Raw genomic sequence first — 19,821 nt, forward strand, 5'->3', positions numbered from 1 at the left:
TCCAGATTTCTGCCTACTTGCATCTTGCATGATTCAGCATTCTTAGAACATACTATTTTATTCTGTGTTGGAGAAAAAAAAAGGAGCAGTTTCTGCCATCTTCATAGGGAAGTAGTTGACCAGCCAGATTTATAAAATATTAGGGTGTAACTGTGCCAGTACTTGCTTAGAAGGGTTTTTATTAGCCCCTGTGTTTTTGAGTACCTAAACATCTCAAAAGTTTTCATTGCATTATACTGCAGCATTGTGGCTAAGGGATAATGCTTTCATTAGATCTATCATCCATTCACAAAATATAGCTCTGTGCAGCATTTACATCAGTAAAACAAATCATACTGTGCCTCAACTTTCCCCCATTAGTAACTGAATGGATGTCTTGCCTCACCCAGGCAACAGGATATGTCAAAAGTTCATTGGATTTACGGGTAACAAATCTCTATCTATCTTTCAAGCAATGTGCAAATTATCAAATGTTATTTTATGTCACCGTGTGAGCTGCCTGGGCCATGATTCAGGCATGTGCTGAAGCACCTGGTTGACTTCAGCATCTAAATATCTAAAATAAGTATTTAGAATAACAAAGAGGGTCGTTCTTTCCTTCTTCCCTGGAACAATGTGTAGGAGATTAGTTCCTAATCTCATACCTCGAGAAGTATCAAAGTTTACCCAGGAGTTCAGCAGATCAGCACCTACATTTTGAATATGAAATCTACTTTTCGTCTTTTCCTTTGCTGCTTCTTTTTTTTTTTTCCTTGCTTTTCTCAAAATTCCAGGTCTTCATGGCTTCCAGAAAGTTGATATTACAAGAGAAAAAATGTATTAAAACTTTAATATTTCCAAACAACATCACTATAAACTAAACACTGGAATGAAAAGAACTGTGACAGAAGTGGAGCCTTGAGACATTTAATGTGAATGTGTTTCTGGGGTAGCTCAGAATTTGGTTTTGGAACATATAGAAGATTATAGAAAATTAGTTTAATTATGCCATCAATTACAATGTGTAAAGTCATTGTAAACTGCAACTGATGGCAGAATTGGGACCAAACAGCATGTATTGAGAAATACAATGTAGCTTTTACGTTGATTTAATAATTTCTGCTGTTGTATCATGCTCATGGTTACTGCCTATAACTTGTGTGAGACAGTCATCTGTTGTTACCCAATTATTATTTTTTTAAATAATCTGGATAGAACCTGGAGGGCAGGTCCCATGAAGCCCCCATTGAAATTTTTTACTGACTGCTCAAGTGCCTGTTCCTAAAGGAAACAGTGGGGTGGTTTTCGTGCCACATCCAGGTCCAGGTGTTCAAACTCTGTTGCAATCAATACTGCCCACAAACAGGGGAATTATTAAAGGAACTCAGTTGTGTGCTCAGGAAACAGCCCCAATGCAGGTGGTGATGTACAAGGATTTCTTGCACAGCCCTGCCTCATCACTGGTGTCCCACTACTGAGGACTGAGCAAGGCTTTTCAGTCTCTGGAAGCCATTTCAATCCAGCTGCCAACAAAGGTGCCAATAATCACTTTCCTGGGTTTGTAGGATGGTTTTCTGCTCCATCAGACAGCACTGAGCAACTCACGGAAATTTTGGCTGGGTTAGGAGACTATGATGAAGGCTGATAGGCACTTGACAAACACTGAGGGGTTTGTTACTGGTTATATCACAGGGCTCTGAGCACTGCCAGGATTAGGGGTTTTTTCTAATTCAACACCTATGGCCACAGCCAACCAATCCCCAACAAAGAAAGCATGGTACAACATGTACAAAATATGAAATAAATACTGTGGGGTTTATTTGCAAAGAACATTGTGAACATAAATCACAACTTACAAAGCCAAAGGAAGATGTCAAAACAGTTAACAAATGTTGCTTGTCTACTCTGTTGATTGGCTCTAAGAATACATGGATCCATGGTTTTCAGTTAGGTTTGCATGATTTAGCTGATCATATTTAACAAAGTCTGCCAAGATCATCTTGTACCCCATAAATGAGCTCCCAAAATGTATAGCATGTAATTGCCTCCTGTTTTGTTTTGGTTTTTTTCTTTTAAATGAAAGCTTCTTGCAGCCAGGAGATTCTACACTTCTCTGAGTATTCAGACAATTGAAACACGATAAAAAAGAAGCCTTTTCTGAGGCATCAGGGTTTTTTTGAGGCTGTGGATATTAGGACTTAGATGTGTGATGCTTGTGTGATCAGCAATACAATTCTATATTCATGAGAAAGTAAAATATGAAGTATAGTGTAAAGTAGATGTTGCATTCATGCTTTATCTTGAAAAAGTAATTGAATAGATGCTAAGTGCTGAATCCTGAAGGGGGGAAAAAAGCCCTATATGGTTCTTTGGCATTCTTTTATGCTACGAGACTTCATCCATCCATCCTAATTTATGAAATGCCTTCATATTTTGGCCTTCCAAAATTCAACCAAATACATTTCAGGAGCAATGTCTTTATTATCTTGTGCTATATCAGAAGAGAGGAAAGAGGGCACTGAATTTCCATGAATTCTCATTGTTGTTATCTCTCTGAATATGCAGCCCAGACAAAGAATCCTTTGAATGTAAAGTAAGAGAAGTGGTAATGCTCAGCTATAGCTTGATGCTGAACTCTTACAAGCATGAAAATCCTTCTCACATTTCAGTGCATACAGCATCCCTGGCTGCTAATATACAATAAAAGGCACAGTGAATCCCTCCCTAGTACCACAGAAAGTTTTTAGTAGTCTGTTGAAGACACCATTCATCACATTATTGAGTGCATCTGTGATCTGATCGGCTTCCTCGACTCCCATTAAAATGGAAAATAAGGGCTGCACAGGTTCAGTACCTTCTAGGTCACCAGCAGTTTGCAAAACTTGTGTCTCCAAAAGGTCTCTGACCTTTAGTGGAGAGGACATGCTGCTTGGGCTAATTTGCCCTTGATAAATTTATTGGCTGTTTTGTTTCCTGGGACTGGAGCTACTTCAGCCCCAGCTCAGATGGCACCTCACTGGACTGCTCTCCAACACAAACCATGGTGCTTTCCCACCAGAACCTCTGCCCCCAACACACTTTTGCTACCTGCAGTATTTCACAGGGAATGCAAACAGCCTGGCTGTGCTTGGAGTTCAACAATAGCCAAGTTCTTGGAAAAAATGTGGACAGAAAACCAGAGCTCCCTGTAGTTGGAGAGAGTCACCTGGAGCCTAGGTTGGGTCTCTGGCCTTCCAAACCACTGCAGGCTGAGAAAACTGTGGAACTGGGTTCAGCTGGGCTGCCTCCTTCCTCAACACAAGCAGAAAATGAAAATTTCTTTCTTCAAACATATTTAATTGCTTTCAAGTTTTGGCACTGCTTTTACTATTGGATTTCCAGGGCATCCCATGGTAATGATTAGAACTGAGCAAATACCTCAAAATATTTTCCATGAAAACTCCCTTGAATAAAACATTGAATAGCCTTCAGCTGTGTTCACACCCTGTTCATATTTGCTTTCTCTGAATATTCCAGTGACTGATTTATGGGCAGAAATGTTAACTGAAACAGCAAATTTTAAGGGAATGTTGCATAACATTTATAGAAAGCAGATTTTAAATATGGATTTACTAACTAATTGCAGTCTAATTGGAGCAAAAATAATACCAGGTGATCTGAGTCCAGTCAGTATAAGCAACCCACCTCAGTGTCCAAAGTTGCAAATACTTCTAAAGAAGAGAAGCCTGTGTCTGCCATAAAGTCCAAAAATTAGTACCAGACACAGACAAAAATTAGGTGATACTTAATGAGCCTTGAAAAAAATGCCTGAGCAGTGTATGTGTCCAGTTCCTGTTGACAAAAAACTTTCATAAATCTGGTTATAACTCAAATTAAATGGTGGATATTAAATACATTTGAAAAATGTGAAAGTAATTCAAAGTTAATTGTGAACAGGAGAAGAGTGAGCTCATTGACTTAGTTGTTTACTATGAACAAGTTGATTTGCCTTACTAATGATTCAGGATTCTTGGCTGCTTCTTGAAGACTTCATTGTCAAAGAGCAAATATTTGCATATTGCTCTTCAACATCATTAATTTTGTTTTGAAGGTGAATCATTAAGACATTAAGACCTACATTTTTAAAAGTGTACAAATATTGTGTGTCTAATTTGCATCAGTGCCTAATATGTACATAAATCAGGTGAGATTGCACAGAGATGACCAATCATTGCATCTTTGTGCAAGGATGCAAATAGGCAAATCATGTTATCAGTTGCAGTTAAAAAAAAATTAATACAGTTTTAAAATATGGTCTTAACACTGTTTTTGCACACGAAGCTCTTATCCATTCTGTAGCACATTCCAGAGAGAGAAAGCTTTGCTGGTACAGGGAACCTTAGACAGATCTGCGTTATTCCCCTATGAGTGCAAAAATATCTTCATGCAATATCTGAAAAAACTCATTTAAATGCTCTGTGAATACAGCCCTTCCCAAAGGCCAGGATGTATTCATGTATTTTGGATGATCTTCAGCTAGAAAACTGTGCAGCTAATGCACCCATCTTACCACGTAAAAGATTTAAAAAAAAAAAAAAAAAAAAAAAAGAAAACCTGCAAAAGCCAGCCTCTAACCTAGATTTATGCTTTTAAATAAAGATGGTCTGAGTATGTTCTTATTACCCGATTCCAACAACAGCTAAGGTTTGTTCTTTAAAAATTAAGAGCCACAGTATTTTCTTAGGGACACTTACACTATATTGTACCTTTTTCACCTTCCTGGTAAAATCTATTAAAAATATCAGAATCAAACAGCAATTTCAAGTATGGAGAGTGCTTTGTGCTTTGTTTTCTTTTTCTATGAGAATGAGTGGAATGATTTAAAAGGATAGAAATTACGAGCAGATATTATAGATGTCTTACCCAAGAACTGACAAAGTTCAAACTCTGACTAGATATCAGGTTATTGACTGGATATCAGGTTATTAAAGATACTCCAAAGGCTGCCAGATCTTAGGCAGGATGTGTAAGTGAACACACTCCAGTTTCACCTTCTACCCTAAAAAATATTTCGTTTATCCTGCTGCCTTGGCATGCTAAATGAAATCCTGTCTGTCTTATTAATGACAGCAATTTTCTGAGACTCTTAAAACTTTTCTAAATTCTCTTACCACAGACACTGTTCATTTTATTTCTTATCCTGAGACTGATAACAGGGTTTCTATGAAGATGAACATTCATGATCAAAGATCAACTCTGTATCATAAACAAATTACAACTGGGCATGCCTTGAAATAACTTAACCTAATCAAGCTCAAACGCTTTTGCAAAAGCTCTTAAAAAAATGGGTGTAATTGGAGCTCCATTCAGGTTCAGCTGCCTTCATATTTTCAGTTTGTTTGGCATTTTTCTTCTTAGAGCTTTCCATAAACAAAACATTTTGACAGTGTTGCCTTCCTGGGAAAAATGGTGGTGGTGCTGAAAATTCAGATTTCCAAATGAAATGCAGTTCCAATTGCTCATTTTTACAATTCTTGTAATTCAAGTCTAATGCCCCTGTTAAATGCAGGTCTAACTGGCACATGGCTGTTTCCCAGCTGTGTTGTACTGGTGTGCATACAAGTGTAACTGGGCTGGTACCCATCATGTGCTGGAAGGCCAGAAGTTCTGCATGTGTCTGAAATGTAACTGCACAGATTTTTCTTACAAAACTCATTTACAAAGTAAGGGTTGCATTTTGAGGACTAAAATGAAAACCCCCATGGCATCATTGATGCTACTCACTTAAACTATTTTGTGTGCCAAGCATGTTCAGTAGTGGTAGATGTTGCTCCAGCCACAGGATGTCTTAAAATTCCAGTGTTTGTTGTTGGTTCCTATGGAAAATTAATGTTTAGACTGAGATTATCAGACACTCAGACTCTGGTATCTAATTCATGATCTCACAGCCTACCTCCATTTTTAAGGTGTTATGTAAAACCTTTCTCAAATATTTATAGGTTATAGAGCACCAAGTTTACAAGGATTGGTCATCTGCTTAAATCCAGTTCTAGACTGATATAAAATATTACATTTGAATCCTTACTCTGTTGTTTTAAATGTACAAAAACACCTGTGGATGGTAAGATGGCACAGAAAAAAAAATCTCTTTATTGAAACATCAGTTATCTTAAAATTGAATATATGTTTTGAAGTCAATTTAGAATTCTGTATTTTCCTCATCACCATATAAACCTAATGTAAGACATATCTATTATTTTATGTGTTATCTGTTTTTTTTCTGCAGTGGATATATATTTTAGTTTCTGATAAATTTATAGGCTTTTAATTTATTGATTTGTCTTTTGATAGTGAAAGTAATTTGCTGTTTGCCTAACTGTGGAAATTCCATGAGACAGTGATTTTTTTAATGCTCTTCACTTTTTTTCATATTTGTTCTGCACTCAAATATCAAAATACAAGCTGTGATTCGTGTATAGATAAATGTCTGCATGAGTACCTCTACTAAAACATATATCTATCAGGAATATTCATGGAAAAAGAATTTCAAATGCATTCTTATCTACTGCTACTATTCCTGCATAACCATCCAACACTAAATTTTGTTCTTTGCATATCCATGCTTGTAAAAGTTTACTGCACTGATGATTACTGAAGGCCTTAATAGAAAAAAAACGTGTATACATTTCAGCAAATATTTGTGTTCTCCAAAACTTTTTTTTCATATTTATTCTTTCTTCTCCCTTTCATATCCAGTAAAATTTATTTTAATAATTGGAAAGTATTAGAAGCACTAAGCCAAATTACCTGTAATTATATAACCTTCTGATTCTGACTGTGTTTAACAGATTAAATGTTCTGTCTTTACAACTTTCAAGGTTAAGTGCTCATAATGGGACTTGCTGGTGAGTAGGTCATATAATCCACAGCAAGTGGTACTCAGCAAACCAAATGGAAGATAGTTATTAAATTCTATAACATACAACTTTAATCTAACACTCAAATTATAAGGGAACCACTTGGAAAGAGCTACAGGCTATTTGCAGGTTCAATATATTCACTTTGCTCTCAACAGTGATCAAAGTTTGGAACTTCACATGTCTTGGGCTGGTGTAAGAGCTAATTTGGAGGAGCTGCAAAAAATCCTGTTATGTCCCCAAGCTACAGTGGTTTCATAATTGGAGTCTTATACCTGTGAATGAGTGAGCAGCAGCCTGCACTGCACAGCCCTCCATAGGTTTCCAGCATTGCCTTGGTAAGGGTTAAAAGGCAGTTAAATGAATCTGAGCACTAAGATAAATTGCACTTCTATTTTCTACATACAGTTTTCTAACTGAAGTAGTTCTTTTTTAATTGGTGAATATCACTTGAAAATGAGACTCAGGATTGAGAGTGGGTTTTGCAGGGATATTTCAGTCACTGTCGAGCCTTCCCAATGTGTTCGTGCCTGCCTTTGTTCCACATTTAATTTTTTATCTTGAATTTTCTTGACTTTACTGATATTTGCTTTTCCTAATCTGTCCTGAAAGCCAAACTAAGTCGATGAAGTTAGGTCCAAAACCTATTTAGCTTTGCAGTGGCACGTTAAAAAAAGAGGGTGGTTTTCTTTTTTTTCTAAAAAGGCCACCTTTGTATGTGAAATTAGAGCACTGAAACAATGGTAGTGAAAGCCCTCTATCAAAACAACCACACCACCTTTGCATTGCTGTTTTTCCTCTGTCGGTCCTTGAAATGACCTTGGTTTAATTACCTGCATCTCAATGAGTGAATCTACATAGAAAGTGAAGGTTAATTAATGAAGGATCGTTTCTTACTTTAAACCCATCAGGCACTGGCTGACAAGCAAGCCTGGTCCATGCAGTATTATCCTATATCTCATTAGAAATGGTCAGATTGATGTGGTAGCTCTGGTCTAGAAAAAGGAACAGGACAGTTTGTTAATGAAGAGAAGTGATGGTACTCTTGCAAAAAAATTCAAAAGCCTGTGTGGGTCCCCACTATCACTAATGTTGTTCAGCTTCAACTTTTTCCACTAGCTTCTTGAGTTCAGAAGAGTTGAATTTATTCCTTTTAAATGTATCAACCATCAATTTTTTTCACCTAAAAGTTACTAAAGTTTTTCTGCCTCAATGAATCTGGCTAAAATTTGCAAAATAATCCAAACGTCCCTCCTACACTTGTGCAACTGTCAGAAAATCCACTTGGGTTGCACCATTTTGCATCTGGTGGCCACAAAAATTCATATTCTTGACCTGTAGGTCAGAGAATATTTCCTCTGCTATAGGTCAGAGGAAATCCTTGACTAGGAGTGATTTGCTGTTTCAGAGCTGGATGCTGCACTCTTAGTATTGTGGTTTCCAGCAAACCATCCACAGACATGGCTGGATTTGACTCCATTTGCCTAATGGACCCTCCCATTAGGATGTGCCTTCTCATACACTCAAGGAAACTATTTCACAGCTCTATAATGGAGAAAAGTAATGAAGCTAACTGAGAAGGGTCTTCCTGTCATGCTGTCGTCCCTGCAGGTAAATCAGTGATTAAATAATGGCTACTTTCAGCTATAGCACATTGAGCAGTGTACCACAGGACCTGACCTCCTAATCTGCTACTGCTCTTCTCTCCAGCAAACCAAACAGTCTCACTGTGAAAGCTTCAGATTTGTTTTTTAAAAGTTTTAGGGTTTTTTTCCCAAAACAAAACAATAGTTTATTGTGGAGATGACAATAAGGTGAAACTTGGAGTAGTGCTAAGGGTTGAATGCTGACATCCTTCTGTCGAGCATCCAGTGGGTGTAAAATACCCACAAAGAGCACTGAAGGCCAAATCAAAAGTCCAGCAAATAGGGACTGGAGGAAGACAGTTTCTCAAAATAAGCAGCTGAAACCAAAGTTCAGAAGTTTTACTGAGAGCTCTGGATGACCTCTGTACTTATGCTCATAAAGAGACAGACATACACTGCACATAATTCTTTTCTTTCCAATCACTCATGTTGTCAGTGTAAAGTAGCATGTTCCTGATTTCAGAAAAACACTTGCAGTTTGTTTATTTCTAAGACCATAGGGGAGAATGTATTTTTAAGACAATAAACAATGTCTTACATCTGGCTATCTCCTAGTATGACAGAGGTAATTTGGTCCTACAACACTGGGAGATTTTCAAAACATAAAGTGAGACTCAGATTACACAAAAAGTCTTTTAATAGACATTTGCAGACAGATGGATTACACCTGCAGGGATAAATTGCACTCTTAACCCACTGGATCACAAATATCAATCCAGAACCTATTTCATCATAGGACCTTGGCTTCAAAAGGCCTCACTGGAATAAAGGGTGTGAAGATTTCTAGGCACTGGAACTGATCAAAGGGATCCAGCTTCCACTATGACACCATCTTTGGGTGTTTTGGCATTCAAACCAGTGATCATCTCCAAATAAGGTCACACTTTTTAACGTTTTTAACAATGTTTGCCATTTTTTACATCAGTGACAGGCTTTCCAAATACAACTTGTAAGGAAAATATTGTCCCTTTGCTTTAGATTGCAATATGCTCTTCAGCATCTTGCAATTGTTCTACCTTTTTTTTTAACATCTTCCCTTCTCAACTTTATCTGCTGATTAAGGAATAATAACCAAACAGACTGAAAAAAAGATTGATCTTTTTTCATCATCACCTCTGAAAGTTTAAGCAAAAGAAGGTGCTTAGAGTTAAACTTTTCTTTAATACAATAAATAAAAAAATTAATAAATATTTTAATGGTAAACTTCTCCCAGATTTTCCTAAGTGGAAAATGTCTTCTGTGACCATGGTTCTCTCTGTTCTATAACATGCATATGCAGAAGTATTAAGAATTGTTTCTGGTTTGGGTGTGTGCCAGAATTTAACTCATCACACTTCTATGTGTTCAAGTACTGGTTAAAAAATGATTTAAAAAGGATATAAAAAGTTTTCTGTAACTGTGAAACAGAGCTCATTTACCTTTGTAATTTTCTATTAATTTACTACTAGGATTCATTTTGCATTTAATTCAGTCCTCTAATGGCTTAAAACTGTGTCTTTGGTCTTTACACATTTGTGGTTTCAGTCGTGTCAAGCTTTTTCATCTACTTTATGTTCATTTATTTTAACTTCTAGTGGTCTTCTAGCCAATTCTTTATCCTTTTTATTACAAGAGCATGAAATTTTATAATGCCCTAGAGCTTTGTTAGTCAGCTGCTACAAGGTTCTTAACCTTAGTTAATTTATTCTTTCACTTTTGACTTTCAGATATGGAGCATGCTTTAATATTTTGGTTTTGAATATGAAAGCAACTTTTATTAAGTAGGTGTATTGCATTAATAGATCCTTATTTCATTTTTACGGTAATGTTTAGGTATCCTGCTAGCCATAGAATATATCCTTTTACATAACCATTTATAATTTTTGCAATATAATTAAAGTCATGACATTGTTGTTAATTTTACTAAGCAATCTTTGTAAAGAAGCAAAAGATTGGTTTCTTTTCATTTTAAGATCTCTTTTTTGATTACTTGTTACATTAAAAAATCCTAAGCAATTGTAGTTGCTTGTATCAAAAAAAAAAAAAAAAAAGGGGGGGGGGGAGAGAAAATCACTAAAATTATCACTTGCTTTAATTTTACATGATTATTCCAAACACATCTTGTATCCTCATCAAGTGACGTGGTGACGGCTTCTCTTGCAGTTTGGGTAGTCCCAGAGGAATTCATTAAATCCCTACAGCCATGTTATTATCCAAGATTTTCATATTTTTCTGTTTCAGAAGTAATTATTAGCATTCCCAGCCAGAGAGCAAAGCTTGGAAACCTAAATGCTAGTCTCCAACTTGAAAAGGCTGATGAAAACCAAAATATTGGAAAAAGGAAAACAAACAACAAACAAACAAACTGTTCATTTCTATTTTTAATTCCCCTTTTTATAAAATTTATATTCAAATTTTGTTGGTCTGACTCACATTCTACTCAGATGGGGACCACTACATAAGTAGAAGAACCAGACTCAGAAAACAAATTTGGATTTTGTTCTGGACTGATATCTGGACCTACTTTGAACTACACTGAAATGAAGGCAAGACTTAATTTTGTTACTATCATAGTCCCTGACAAAATGGCCAGCTTGGAAAAATTTTGCTGTGAAGTTCACCCTGCTTCAATCCAAAGAATGTAAACTGCTTATTTTCACTTATGTGAGGCATAAAACACGCTTTCTACATAAATTTTTAGAAATATCACTAAACATTATACTGTGCCCCTTACTTTGTAATATGTCTTTAATTTCTAGTGGTATTCTTCTTCTTCCTCCTCTTTTTTGACATTAAAATATTTTTATTTAGCTCATTTAAACCCTCACATTGGTGTTCACAGCCCTGCATGACTTCTGAAGCTGCTTTCGGAACCAAACCCAGACGGTGCCCTGGCCCAGAAAAGGTTGTGCCCTCCTCAGAGATGAGCCTGGACACAAGCACAGGGACTGGCCAAAGGTCTGCACGAGCCCTGGACACCACTGCAATCCCAAATCCACTCCCCTATATGTGATGCTCCATCAGCCTGGGCAGCTCCCATCTGTGGTTTTCTAACAGGGATCAAAAATCTGAACAGGAAGAAGTGAAAGCTGAGCAGCACAGAACAAAGGTGATATTAATGAAAGATTAGATCTCAGATTAACTGAATTACCCAATATTAAACATGATCAGATTCTTCAGTCTCACTGCAGAAGCCTGTTTTGGAGAGGCTCAGAGAAGAGGTTGGTGTATGAATGTCAGAGCTTGAATGGTGCTGTAACATATCCAGCTCTAAATGTCATGGGCTAACCCCAAACATTATTATTAACACAATCCTGACAGGCTGTTTTTATTTGCACCCTCAGTCTTCAGAGTGTGCAGAGTTCACATTGTCAAACCTTTTCCTTCATGGAGAGCTACAAGGTAATATCCTGCTTCTGTTCTGAAATGAATGGTATTCTCTGAGATTACCCTGGCTTCAGAAACCCAGGCCCCTAAAAGCTTCTCGATAAAACCAGGCCAGGTGGTGAGTTCTTTGTTGAATGTAGAAGGTGAAAAATTAATATTATAGAAAAAGAAAAAAGTCATGACCAGACAGTCTAAAATTGAGCAGTCACAGAATGGGTAGCCAAAGAAAAAAAAAAAGGAACTAAGCCAAGTTCATCAAAGTAAGAGTAAGAGGAGACAATGCTACCCACTTCTGGTATGGTGATGAGTGAATGTGAAAAAGAAGAAAGCTGAACAATGGTGTGCAGAAGTGTGTAGATTAATTGCATCCTGATCCTCTGAATAAGGATGACAGAAGTCACCATAGAAAAAAAAATGAATAACTGAAAAAATAATTCCTGTGGGATTTTGGGAGCACCCTACTCCTGAGGTTAGCAGCTCCCATGGCACTTCCCTCGTAAGCAGCCTTGTTTCATTCTGCTTCCTCCTCCAAGGGCAGATGGAGGCTGCTAAGGGAGGCAGAGCCAGAGCATCCACATGGGCTGTGCCAGGCAGAGCAGATCTGCTCCCAGAGCTCTGATCCCACCTCCCCCATCCTGCCTGGCACAGCCTGCAAGTGTGGAAACAACTGGAAAAGGCTCAGCCTGGGGGGAGACAAGAGAATTGAGTTATCTGAAACAGCAAAAAATGAAAGTTTTGGAGCAGAGGGAAGTTCAATGTTTGGGGTTTTTAGGTTGCTGTTGGGACAAGAGGCCAAAATACCAATTTTGAGCCCCACTCTCTTAAGCACACACACATCTGACCCCCAACATTTACACAGAAGGGGCTGTTAACATCACAGGGGGCATCACCACCACCCCGTGCTTGCTTTCTGCTTTAGAGCAAGCTGATCCAAAGGTGGGGCCACTAGAAAATTAATAGCAAAGTAGTAAAGAGTTCTCATGAAATGCACTGGCTAGACTTACAACAACCATAGTTGTCTGTAGTATTAACATTTATATACTTTTTGGCTTACATGAATCTCCATTAATCTGTAATTTTAATAGAAATGCAATTTCATTTCAGAACAGGTAAGAGTGCTTGCTATAATTCTCATGCTCAGTGTGGTGTGGTTGTTATTTACTTGCACACAAGTATCAATACATTGGAGTTTCGTTTCTTTTCTACAGGGAGCTAACACTTAACGTGATTTTTTTTGTATACATATATATATATGAACACTTCTTTGTCAGGTAGAAGCTTTTAGTCATCCTGACATGAGACTTTCATACAGCAAAAATATTACTAATACTATTTTGCCTCTAAAGTGGATTTGTTATCAATATGCACTTAAACTAGTGATCAAGAGTTGGTGGGAGACACCTGCTCTGCATTTCTTATCTTTTTAATACCTTAGGGATACATCACTTAATAATTTAGTGCTACACCATTTAGCATTTTAGCCCATCATCTCTTATATTACACATAGGATTTCAGTAATGTCTGATAAAATTATGTGTTAGCTGCCTTATGTGTGTGTAAAACTTAATAAGTCTTCTTCCCCCCCTCAAGTTTAATAACTGATTTCTTACATTTATGGATGTGAAATTTTATTGCTTATGGATATAGTTTGAACCTAAATCTTCATATCTTATAAATTGATTTTTAGTTTCCTTTTTGACCTTATGAATTTCAATCAGACGTTGACCTCTTGTTGCTCATGAATCTGACTGATTTAATGCCATATAACAATAATACTGTAGAAAAGCATTATCATAAGAGCCCACAGGGTTTGCTGAAACCCATAACTAGATTTTGGAGGCCTCTAGCAATAATAATTCTTGACCCAAGACTATTCTCTAATGCCTTCATCCCTTACTGTTCTGGACTGGCCAACCCTTGTTTTAGTACATTCGAGGAAAGTGGTGGAGATTCCCAGGAGGTTCTGAGCTAAAACTGTATGGAGAAGATAATGCTGAATATACTCCAGTAACATGAAGCTTATAAAAGACCAGTTCCATCTGGGATTTGTCACATTCTGAAGTGTAAGGGAAAGACTATTTAAAAGGAATCTTTTGTGACAAAAATTACTATTTACTTAGTGTTTAAGATTTTTTAAAAATAAAAATTTAATACTAATTGTCTTTATTGGAATGTATTGTTATTCTTCGGTCTATCATTATGGCTGCAGTCTAAATAGAGGACTTGAATGATTACTGCTTTGTTTGCTTGGCTGTGCTAATTTAATTTAATTTAATTGCTTATATGCTTTGGTTTACTGAATAACTGGATGTTTATGTTCATTATTTCTTATTAAGAAAGAATCTTATAGTGAAAACAAAAGTGTGAAGGACACGGAACTGTGGCATTAATTTCTGAATGCTGCATGGGGCTGACTTTGGGCATGAATGTTTACTGTATGACTATTCCTGTGTATGTACATATCGAAGTATATGCAAGTTTTATATATTACCTGATTGCTAGAAAATAAGCAGGGTGTCACCACCAAAATATCCACATAAAACTATCTCTGGTAAACAGGGCAGGGGGTTAAGAAACAACACGTGAGCTATGAGCTGTGAAATACTCCTTCCAGACTCCAGCCAAAATTATGCAGGTGTTTCAGCATGACAGGGGGCAAACAGATCAAAAGGGCCATAATCTGTTAAAAACTCCTTCTGTTCTAAGGTGATGGTCAGTTTATCAGGGATTTATTTATGAGGAGCAAACTGACACAGTCACAGCCTTGGAGGGCTAAAGGATAATAGGTCTTAAGTGTCCAGCATTATGTAAAACTTAAGTAAGAGAAAGAGACCAATTACATTAATCCTTTTCACTTATGCTTCATTATGTCCTTGCTCCTGACAGTAAAATTACACCAGAGCAAGGCAGAACTTGCAGTCTAACATCAGCATCTGCCTTGCTCATCGTTTTGCTCATAGACTTGGATCCAGAATGCATGTGGCCACTGAAAGCTTAAAATTGTCTGATCACTTTATGGTTGCCTGTGAAGCAAATCTCAAATAGTTCCTGCAGTGCTTATGCTGACCCAGTCGTGTCTCTATCTTGGTGTGTTACAGTTCCTGCAAACACACACACACACACACAGAGGTGTTCTTGCATTACATCCAGTAACCATTACTTCATGTTGGAAGACAAGAGAAATAGAAGATGGTCCTGTACTTCTCATTAAGGATATCATGTCCTTGATGCTTTGTATTTAAAATTTAATTAAAAGTGAAGACCTCTTCATAGCAATCCAGAAACACACTGGCACAGAGCCACATCCATTCATCTTTCTCTAGAGAACTATTCTTTGCATACTGATGGCACAGGACATTATTGGCATATCTTGCCTGGTTCATATAATAAATATCAGACCAAGTTCCCAAGGCTTCCATTGCAGTCATAGAGGTTAAAATTTGCAGTCCTACAGTGCAACTGGAGTTGCTCAGGGCTTTCTCCAGACATCACTGCTCTTATATGACGGAGCACGTAAGATGAGGGTTTGCATTAGTTTTGAAGACAGGATGCCAAACATTGCTTAAGGACCAAAAGTAAGGCTGTACATAATCCAGCAGGGAAATCAGATTCCATATCCTCTTTTTTTTTTTTTTCAACAGCACAATACTGCTCTCTTATGCACTGTGAGATTTTAGAGTGAGAATTTTTTGTCTGGTATATTAATATTCAAGGCTTTCCAATTTAAACATAGACAACAATAGGTGAATAGTCCAAAATATAAATATATGAGCAGAGCTGTATGGTATTACCTCTCTGTTTATGATGCTGAAGAGTCAAAACTGTGCCAAGCCAGTCTGTTCTCTTATAAACTATTTAAATTATTTATTGACATGTAAAGTTAACAATTTTCTGTGTTTACTGCAGCTTGTGTTATATCTGATATGAATGAGGCTCTTTGGACCTTGCATTTTTATCTAATTTTCTCAATGCTGGAAGTAATTTTGCTGTTTCAATAACTGATCTTATTCACCTGCTGCTAAAAACGTTTGTCTGTTGAATTACATACCCTGAACAGACATTGTTGCAGTTAACAATCAAAATATCACAGCACAAGTGTGTAAAGGTTTAGTATCCAAATTTTTAAGTGTATGAAATCTTGTCCTAATTTGCTTAAGCATGTGCCAAGGAGTTCTATTCAGTTGTATATAGTTTGTTGATTTTTGTGAGCAGACAGAGTGATTGCACATGTGCATTTAGGGCAATGTGATATGAGCATGATCCAACATCCCCCTTATGTCCTCCTTCCCAGAGTTTCTGACTGACTGCTTGACTGCCACCCAGCCAGTCGGTAACACTGGGCCCACGGGCTTGGTGGAATTAAACCCATATGAATTCAGTGTGTGTCTTGTCTCTGTTAGAAAAAGATCACTGACAGTATGTTTTTTTATTTTTTTTTCAGATGCTGAGTTCATTAGTCATTTCCTTCTGCAACCAAGTATCTGCAAGGCAAGATGCAACCAGGTTTTTTGATACTAATTTACTTCCCTCCTCTTACCACACTTCTACTGGCATTCCCAGGTATGGGAGATGTCCCTCATCACAGGCAAGACACTATGCTATTGTCTTAAGTATATAGCCAGAAAAAATTAAATTTTAATTTAAACCAATGTTGGATAGATGGTTTCCAGGGAGGCCTCTAGAACCCACTGGAGTGTGTAGCTTCTCTGCCAGTGTAGCTGCACATGGGTCACACACCAGCAGCAGCCCAGAATAGCACTTGGTTAGTGGGGATGGAGAGCTGCACAGAGAGGAGATTTGGTGGGAAATACTGGTCTGAGTGAGGCAGGACATGGGCTGAAGGAAATCAGTATGTTTAAACAGAGGTCCAAATTGTAAGAAAGTTTTTTCTCCTTAATATATGTAGGACATAGAAATTACCCAGAGTGTCATATCTTTTTTAAGTAATGAAAAAGTATGTAAAACTAATATATATACATATATATATATATATATATATATATATATATATATCAAGAGGAGAAAGACAGGAAATATTTATTGCTGCTGTTCCCATCCAGAGTCTTGATACAACATTAAACAGTCAGTTACTGGGGATCAACAGCTATTTCTTCTTTTTTGGTTCTCGAGCAACTAGAATCTATTTTGATTTCTTGGTGTCCTTTCTAGTTATGCTGTATTACTCATAACTGCAGCGCAGTGGTAGCTGCCAATACAAATTTAGTCTTTTCTGTTTATTCTGTACTGTCCTGTCAAAGCAGATAAGTCTGTTTTGCATTAGAGCTCCAAAATTTAATTGTGGGAAAATGATGAGTCACTCCAGGAAAGGTAAACCACTGGCTGTGTCAAGGGACATTCTTTTGATATACGAAGCAATGAAATGACACGAGGGCCATGAGCCAAAATCAGTAACTCTCACACAAAGGTGTCATTTACATTTCCCTTGGACAACGAGGATTTTTGAACCAGAGATAAGATTGAGTTGGGGTCAAGATGAAAAAAAAAATATATTACAACAGGAAAAGGGAATCTTCCAAGTTTTGTAAGCAATTCAAGCCACCTACTTGTGAACATCCGAAGAATTCTCTCAAGAGACTGCTCAGGATTAAGAATTTTCCTTTCTTATCCCTCTGAAATTATGGGAGTGACCATCTCTTAGAACCAGAAATGCAGCCAAGTTGAGAGGAAAAGTCAGTCCACAGTTTAGACAAGGATTTTTAGAGTTGCTCTGCAACCATCTTTGAAGAACTTTTATTAATTTTTTTTCCATGATGGAGATGTGGCAACCTATAGCTGATGTTACATATTTTCTGGCATTGGTCCTTCCCTGACTACTGGAACTGTGGCTCTGAAGACCTAGTTTGTTCTGAGGGTCTGTATCTAATATGTGTATCTGAGCATCATTCACCTTCCTCTGTGTTCTAGTTTGTCAAAGTAGACCTTCTCAAGGACAAATGTAGCAAATCACATGAAGATTAAATTAAGTGTCTGGTTTATCATATCCTTGTGGTATGATAAATTTTCAGCAGAAAAAAATATCAGAAATTGAGTAAAAAAAATAAAGGAAATCCCATGAAAGATTGATAGAAATTAATTTAAAACATTGTTTTCAACATAATTCCAACAAGCCATAATAGAGTCCATGGTTTACAAGTAAGAAACAGTAAGTGAGGAGTATATAAGTAGTAAAAGAGCTCTCAATTAATTTACATTTTCTGCTACATCTTTATGGTGGAACTCAGTTGTGTGTTAATGGTTCTCAGAAGAATCCAGACAACACTGATGCTCTACTTATACTTCTTATTAAGGGTAAAATTCCCCCTATTGAAGAGGACAAGCTAAAGATGTATGCACCCACTTAGTACCACTTATCCCAATTTTCACTTATCAAGGACATAAGTAGTGTATACATCTGGATTGTCCTTCTCCACTAAAGTGAATTTTCTCCCTAGTAAATTAGATTGGTCTGATGTGTGCTTAAAAGGAGGAAAATCTCTGTTCTGGGAAATTGCTGCTTGACCTATAACTTAAACAAAAAATTTCAGTTTTTCAAAACTCCTTTAACACTCATACATGGAATATTTACACGATTTGCTATTTGATCAAACAGCAAAGTTGAAGTAATGGAGCCCATCAATCATGAAGGGGAATAAAGGTTTTGAGGCAGCTGCTTGTTTCTTTGCTATTCAGATCCTTCCTGTGGAAGGATTTTTTAATACAGTTTTATTTTGATGTTTGAGTAAAATTGGTAGAGAGTGGGTTGAGTAGCATCACAAGACCATAAGTGTATCTCTGGGCAGAAAACACAGAGTGGTGGAATGTAGTTATATATTTAACTTAGATATAAGTGAGATAGACATAAACAGGATAATTTTGCAAGCCAAGAAATCATGACAAATGGAAATATGCAGACCTATGCATATTATCCCATGCTCAGTTTGTTACTGCTGATGGGTTAGACCCACCTGCCTTTGCATCAATCTTGTTAGAGGCACAAATCCTGTGACTGTATGAATAAATCCTCACCCACACCCAGATGTAACTATGCAGAGCCCTCTAGCTTTTGACTGCAAGATAGGCAGCTATTTGTATATGCATTAGGGCGTGCAGAATACCTTCCTATGGCCTCAAAAGCATGTTTTTATTTGCAGGAACACAGGCTTTGCAAGATATTCCAGTCACAGTTAATGAATTTCTTAATGAACTGATGGGCCTGTTTCTTATCTCACTTATGCCAGATTTAAACCTATGTAACTCCATTAACTTGTTGAGTTGATCCTAATTTTACATAAGTGCAAAAAAGATGAGAACCAGACGTTTTATGTCCTCATTATCTAAAAGAATACAAAGTATGAATTTCTTAAAAACCTTTTTTCTGTTTTCTATCAGTTACAAAGAGATTTAAACGCTCCTCCACCCCTGACCCTCTCCACTTTCCCTCCATACCAATTTGTGCAGCTGCTTACTCTGTTTTCCAACAGTTAGACTGATCATGCAAGTTTTGATCTTATTGTGGTTTTGTAACTCTTGAAATTAGTTTTGTAAACTTTATTCCTAGCGAGCACATTCCTTCTCATATGAATCAAAACTATGCATTCCTCCTCCCTTCCCACAGAGCCCTCTTCTAACAATTCAGCCTTCTCCATAACATTCCTAGCTTTTCTCTGATGTAAAGAACTTACCAGTACAGAAACCAGTCATAAAATATTAGTTTAAGATTGTGGAACTGAAGGCAAAATCTTTCCTAGTTGCAGTTTAACTGTGGTAATGCTTAATCTTGATCTGTTGTTTCCAGCTGATTACGCTGAACTTTCTCTGTCTCCAGTAGTTTACCTTCTGTGTGAACTCTGAATTGAAAGATCAACTTTACCCCAAGGAGACATACTCTGTGCACCCAGAGAAAATTATTTCTGATGTTTTGTTTAACTTTTATT

At 37.1% G+C, this 19,821-nt stretch overlaps 1 long non-coding RNA gene across 1 annotated transcript in view; it reads left to right on the forward strand.

Annotated features, from left to right (window-relative positions):
- Window positions 1-19,821, forward strand: part of LOC139803555 (uncharacterized) — a 138,832-nt gene that overhangs the window by 106,973 nt on the left and 12,038 nt on the right. The gene's annotated exons all lie outside the window — the stretch shown is intronic.

This window comes from Heliangelus exortis, chromosome 16, assembly GCF_036169615.1.
Source record: "Heliangelus exortis chromosome 16, bHelExo1.hap1, whole genome shotgun sequence".
Lineage (NCBI taxonomy): Eukaryota > Metazoa > Chordata > Aves > Apodiformes > Trochilidae > Heliangelus > Heliangelus exortis.